The following is a 6109-nucleotide window of genomic DNA, read 5'->3' on the forward strand; positions in this document are numbered from 1 at the left end:
GGTGGGATCATAATTCATTGACAAAAAACGCAACAGCCGGGCCAGATAAGTTCAGTTCATCAAAATGAATGCAGTGGTACCTTGGTTCTCGAACTTAGTCCATTCCAGGACTCCGTTCGACTCCCGAAACCGTTCAAAAACCAAGGCGCGGCTTCTGATTGGCTGCAGGAGCTTCCTGCTCTCAAGCGGAAACTGCATCGGATGTTTGGCTTCCGAAAAACATTCGCAAACCAGAACACTTCCAGGTTTGCGGCGTTCAGGAGCCAATTTGATCGACAACTAAGCTGTTCAAGAGCCAAGGTATCACTATATGAATACAGTGGTACCTCGGGTTACAGACGCTAACCCAGAAATAGTACCTCGGGTGTCAGGGAACTGTCATCTGAGACGAAGGAGGTGAAAGGGCTCATGGAGGGTGAGAGAGACCACTCAGCGGAGGAGGGGACCAGCAGGGGGAGAAGTGGAGTTACAAGGGAAAGTGAGTCGGAGGGAGGGCTCAGAGATACTTCAAGCGAGAACAGTGGAGAGGTTTCAGGACCTCCCGTAGGGACACCCACTCCTCGGCAGAAACTGTCACGCCGAGAGTCCAGAAGACGCGTTTCCGTTAAGGAGCTTTTATGCTGGAAGAAGTTCCGTAAACGCCCACTGTCCGATTCAACGAGCGATTGATGGAGCCATGCTTAAGGAGCTCCATCACAGACAGAGGTTTGGGAACTTAGCCAAACTCTGAGGGATCAGGATTTTACGCACAAGCAGCTCACCATCCCATCACAGCAATCGGACAGTCCCTGAAAGCAGCTTGTGCAGAGAGGCATCATGAGCAACCCAGCCGGAGCCGGAGGAGCAGCAGGAGCTGGAGAAGGTCCAACTCTGGAAGAAAGGTACAGAGTTTTGGAACTCCAGCTAGCAATGCAAACGGCGAGGCTAGAAGAAAGGAGGGCGCAGGATGCAGAAAAGGCAAAAGGCGCTACACTAGCAAGAAAGATGCCAGGAATGGTGCAGAAGTTTGGGGGGGACCCCAGGAACTACCAAGCCTTTAGGACAGAGATGCAGTATGCTCTCGAACTGCAGTTTAACGACTTTCCCGATGAGGCATCGCGAGTGGCGTTTGTGATTGGCCATCTCGAAGGGGGGGCGAGAGACTGGGTCCGGCCCCTGATGGCAGGGAATAGTGACATGCTGAAGGACGCGAGGAAGTTTTTTCGCGCCATGGATTTGATGTTTTCCAGCGAGATTGAACAGGGACTGGTGCGCAGACAATTGATGGCTTGCAAACAGGGGAGCCGATCGGTTCGTGAGTACTGGACTGAGTTTACAATGTTGATACATAAATTGGGGTGGGATCTATCGGCGGAACCCATTCAAATGCTCTTTGAAGAGGGGCTTTCTTCGGCGGTGAAAGACGAACTTTCCCGGGCGCCCAGGGCGGAGTCTATGGACCAGCTGACCAAATCATTGCTGACCATTGGAGCGCGCCAGGAGGCAAGAGCCTTGGAGAAGCGGGAGGGGAAAGGAGAGCGTTGGAGGGATTTCCGCATTCCAGAGATTCCAGAACCCAGTTTCCCGCCCGGAGAGCCGATGGAAGTTGGAACAGCGCGCGCGCGCGCAGTTTCAAATCCCAGTGAAGGGAGGAAGAAGGAGGGAAAGAGCGCCAAGAAATGTTACCTCTGCCAGCAGCCAGGTCACTTTGCCAGAGTCTGCCCGCAAAGAAAGGAATGGCAAGGGATGGCGGGAGCTGTTGGGGGGAAGGAGGAGGAAGTCCAGGAGCCAGTAAAAGCCAACGCCTGTCTGCCACTGTCAGGGCACTGCAGACAGGCCAAGGAGCAGTAAAAGTGCCCACTCCGGAACCTCCAAGACCAGCTCTAGTAATAGAGGTGCTGGTAGAGCTGGCAAATGGATACCCACTAAAGACCAAGGCGCTGTTGGACTCAGGCAGCTCCTGTAATTTTATGAGCAAGGAGTTTGCAGCTGAACACCAGATACAGACACTCCCTTTAAGCAACCCCCTGCAGGTCACCACGATCGATGGGAGGGAGCTGTTGGGGGGAGAAGTTAGCCTACAGACCGCCCCAATGGTTATGAGGGTGGCAAGGCACACTGAAAGGATAGCGTTCAATGTAGCCACCCTGGGAGGGGCGCCAGTCATTTTGGGAATGAGCTGGCTAGCGTTGCATGACCCGCTAGTGGGCTGGCATCAGAGAGTGGTCTCCTTTGGGTCAGCACATTGCCTGGAACACTGCAAAGAGGGAAAGGTGCCAGAAGGGGCAAAAGCCTCCCTAGCAGGGATGGAAGTGGCGGACAAAGGGAAGGTGCCCAAACAATACGCTGACCTGAGCAAGGTCTTCAGCGAAAGGGAAGCAGATAAACTACCACCGCATAGAGACTTTGACTGCCAAATTAACCTGGTCCCTGGGGCCCAGCTCCCCGTGGGCAAGCTGTACGCCATGTCAGACAGGGAAATGCAGGAGTTGAGGGAGTTTATTGACAAAAACCTGAAGAGAGGTTTCATCAGAGAGTCCAGAGCGGTGGGGGGCAGCCCAGTGTTTTTTGTGGACAAAAAAAACACGGATAAACCGAGATTGATCGTGGACTACCGGCGGCTAAATGCCGTGTCAGAACCAGTGACTTTCCCCATGCCCAGGATTGATGACATTTTGACCAGGGTGAGGAAGGGAAAGATATTCACGAAACTGGACATGAGAGGAGCGTACAACCTGATACGAATAAAGAAGGGGGATGAATGGAAGACAACGATGTTCACCCCCCTAGGGGCTTTCGAATATCTCGTTATGCCCTTTGGATTACAAGCAGGCTCCGCCTGTTTTCAATCGCTCATGAACCATGTACTGGGACCTTTGCTCTACAAGAATTGCGTGGCCTTCCTTGATGACGTGCTGATATATTCAGAGAATGAGGAGCAGCATGTAAAGGATGTCAGGGAAGTGCTGAGCCAGCTGCAAGCAAACCAGTTGTGGGTGAAATTGGAGAAGTGTCAGTTCCACGCCAAGGAGGTGGAATTCCTGGGGTACCGCTTATCAGACAAGGGATTAGCCATGGATCCAGGCAAGGTACAGGCGGTGCTGGAATGGAAGACACCGAAAACGAAAAAAGATGTGCAAAGGTTCTTAGGGTTTGGGAACTTTTACCGTAAATTCATCAAGAACTTTGCCCACTTAACGGCTCCCATCACGGACTGTCTAAGCAGCAAGAAGAAATTCGTTTGGACGGCGGAGGCGGAGCACGCTTTTGAGGAATTGAAAAGGGCATTCGCTTCGGAAGAACAGCTCCTGCATGTGGATTTACAAAAACCCATGAGAGTGGAAACTGATGCCTCAGACCGGGCGGTGGGGGCGGTGCTGCTTCAGCCAGGGAGCAATAAGTCGGAATGGAGACCGTGTGCCTTCTTTTCGCGTAAGCTGAACAAATCCGAGAGGAATTACACGGTATATGACCGAGAACTACTCGCCATTCACGAAGCGTTCCGGAGATGGAGACACTTACTAATTGGCGCACAGCATAAGGTGCAAGTGTGTACGGACCACAAGAATTTGGAGTATTGGAGAACGGCACGAGTGCTCAACCAACGACAAGTGAGATGGGCCCAGGAGTTCTCCAAATTCCATTTTGAAATCTGCTATGTGCCAGGTCCAGAAAACATCAGAGCGGACACTCTCTCTCGCAAACCTGAATATTTGGAGGGGGAGGGAGCGCCAGAAGAGAGACATATTATCCCAGAGGACCACTGGGTGTGTGGTGCGGCCTGGGTGGGGCAAAGAGAACTGGTAGAGGGAACGGTAAATGATGAGTACGCCCAGGAGAAGCTCAGAGGTTTAAGGAGAGAGGGAGAAGACCCCGGAGGTTTTGAAGAAAGAAACGGGGCATTGTATTACAAAGGGGCGCTATATATACCCGAAGGGGAATTGAGGGGGAGAGTACTCAAACAGCTGCACGACAATCCCACAGCGGGGCATTTTGGGCAACACAAGACCATGTGGTTGGTGACCAGGGAGTTTTGGTGGCCCAAGGTGAGGGAGGATGTACGGGAGTATGTGAGAAGGTGTGACCAATGCCAGAGAGCCAAAGGAGAAAGGCGGGCACCAGCTGGGTTATTAGAACCGTTACCCACACCAGAACGACCGTGGGAGGCGGTGTCGATAGATTTTATGACTGATCTGCCCAAATCCCAGGGGAAAACCGCCATACTAGTCGTAGTAGACCAGTTAACTAAGATGGGTCACTTTGTAGCTTGCTCACATGCAGTCACGGCGGAAGAGACAGCAAAATTGTTTGTAGAACATATTTTTAGGCTGCATGGCGCCCCCTTGAGGCTGGTTTCCGACAGAGGGAAACAGTTCACGTCCAGATTCTGGAGGAAGCTTATGAGCTTGTTGCACGTAGAGGTCAACTTTTCAACTGCCAGGCACCCTGAGACCAATGGGCAGGCGGAGAGGGCAAACGGTATCCTTCAACAATACCTGAGGTGTTATGTCAATGACAGAGAAAACGATTGGGTCGAAAAGTTGGCACTAGCGGAATTTGCTTACAATAATGCAGAGAATGTGTCCACAGGGATGAGCCCCTTTTTGGCTAATTATGGGTGCCACCCCAGGGTGTTTCCAGGGGAAGGAGGAGAGAGATGGAGTGTTCCGGCGGCTGAACTTTTTGTAGAAGAAATGGAAGCGATCCATCGTCAACTCCAACACAACTTAGAAAGGGCCAAAGAAGAATATAAGAGGCAGGCAGACAAGAGCAGAAGGGAAGGTGAAACAATTAGGGTGGGGAGTCGGGTCTGGCTATCAACCCAAGGGTTGCCGTTCAAGGGGAGTTGCAAGAAATTGAGACCCAAAAGATTGGGACCATTTGAGGTCATCCAACAGGTCAACCCAGTGGCTTTCAGACTCCGGTTACCGAACCACATGAAACTGCACCCGGTATTCCACAGGTCATTACTGTCACCATACAGGGGGGAAGGTGAAGGGGTGTCCACACGGGGGCCAGCCATAGAAGAAAGGGAAAGCCGCAACTATGTGGCGGAAATCATCGACTCCAGCTGGAAGGGTAATCAGGTGGAGTATTTGGTCGCGTGGGAAGGGGAACCGGAGTCGGAAAACACCTGGGTGAAGGCAGAGGAGGTCCATGACGAGGTCTTGATCGAAACGTTCCACCAAAGGTTCCCCAGGAAACCTCAGACAGTAGCGAGGTTCCGGAGGGAGTACTTTGGCACCACCGACGATGAGGAGGAACTGGAGGGATTCAGGGAATCGGAGTTGGAAGGGGGTACAGACTCCGAGGAGGAGGAGTACTTGGAAACCGGGAACAGCAAAAGGTGGAGGGAAGTGTTCGAAACTTCGGAAGATGAGGGAGGTTCCTTCAGGGGTTTTGCTCCCTCGCCTCCCGCAGAGGAGGGGAGGGAAGGGGGTGAAGGGGGCCCTAGAGGGGAGGTGGATGTCAGGGAACTGTCATCTGAGACGAAGGAGGTGAAAGGGCTCATGGAGGGTGAGAGAGACCACTCAGCGGAGGAGGGGACCAGCAGGGGGAGAAGTGGAGTTACAAGGGAAAGTGAGTCGGAGGGAGGGCTCAGAGATACTTCAAGCGAGAACAGTGGAGAGGTTTCAGGACCTCCCGTAGGGACACCCACTCCTCGGCGGAAACTGTCACGCCGAGAGTCCAGAAGACGCGTTTCCGTTAAGGAGCTTTTATGCTGGAAGAAGTTCCGTAAACGCCCACTGTCCGATTCAACGAGCGATTGATGGAGCCATGCTTAAGGAGCTCCATCACAGACAGAGGTTTGGGAACTTAGCCAAACTCTGAGGGATCAGGATTTTACGCACAAGCAGCTCACCATCCCATCACATCGGGTTAAGACTTTGCTTCAGTATGAGAACAGAAATTGTGCGGCGGCAGCAGCGGGAGGCCCCATTAGCTAAAGTGGTACCTCAGGTTAAGAACAGTTTCAGGTTCAGGACAGACCTCCGGAACAAATTTTAAGTTCTTAACCCTAGGTACCACTGTATTGAAAGTCAACTGTTCTTCCAAGTGTGGAACTATCCTAAATACTATTGTATATTTTCCAGCCTGGGTTGATTTCAGTCTTCATGTATCCCTTCAT

The sequence above is a fragment of the Podarcis filfolensis genome (assembly GCF_964270895.1).
Source record: "Podarcis filfolensis genome assembly, chromosome: 7".
Classification (NCBI taxonomy): domain Eukaryota; kingdom Metazoa; phylum Chordata; class Lepidosauria; order Squamata; family Lacertidae; genus Podarcis; species Podarcis filfolensis.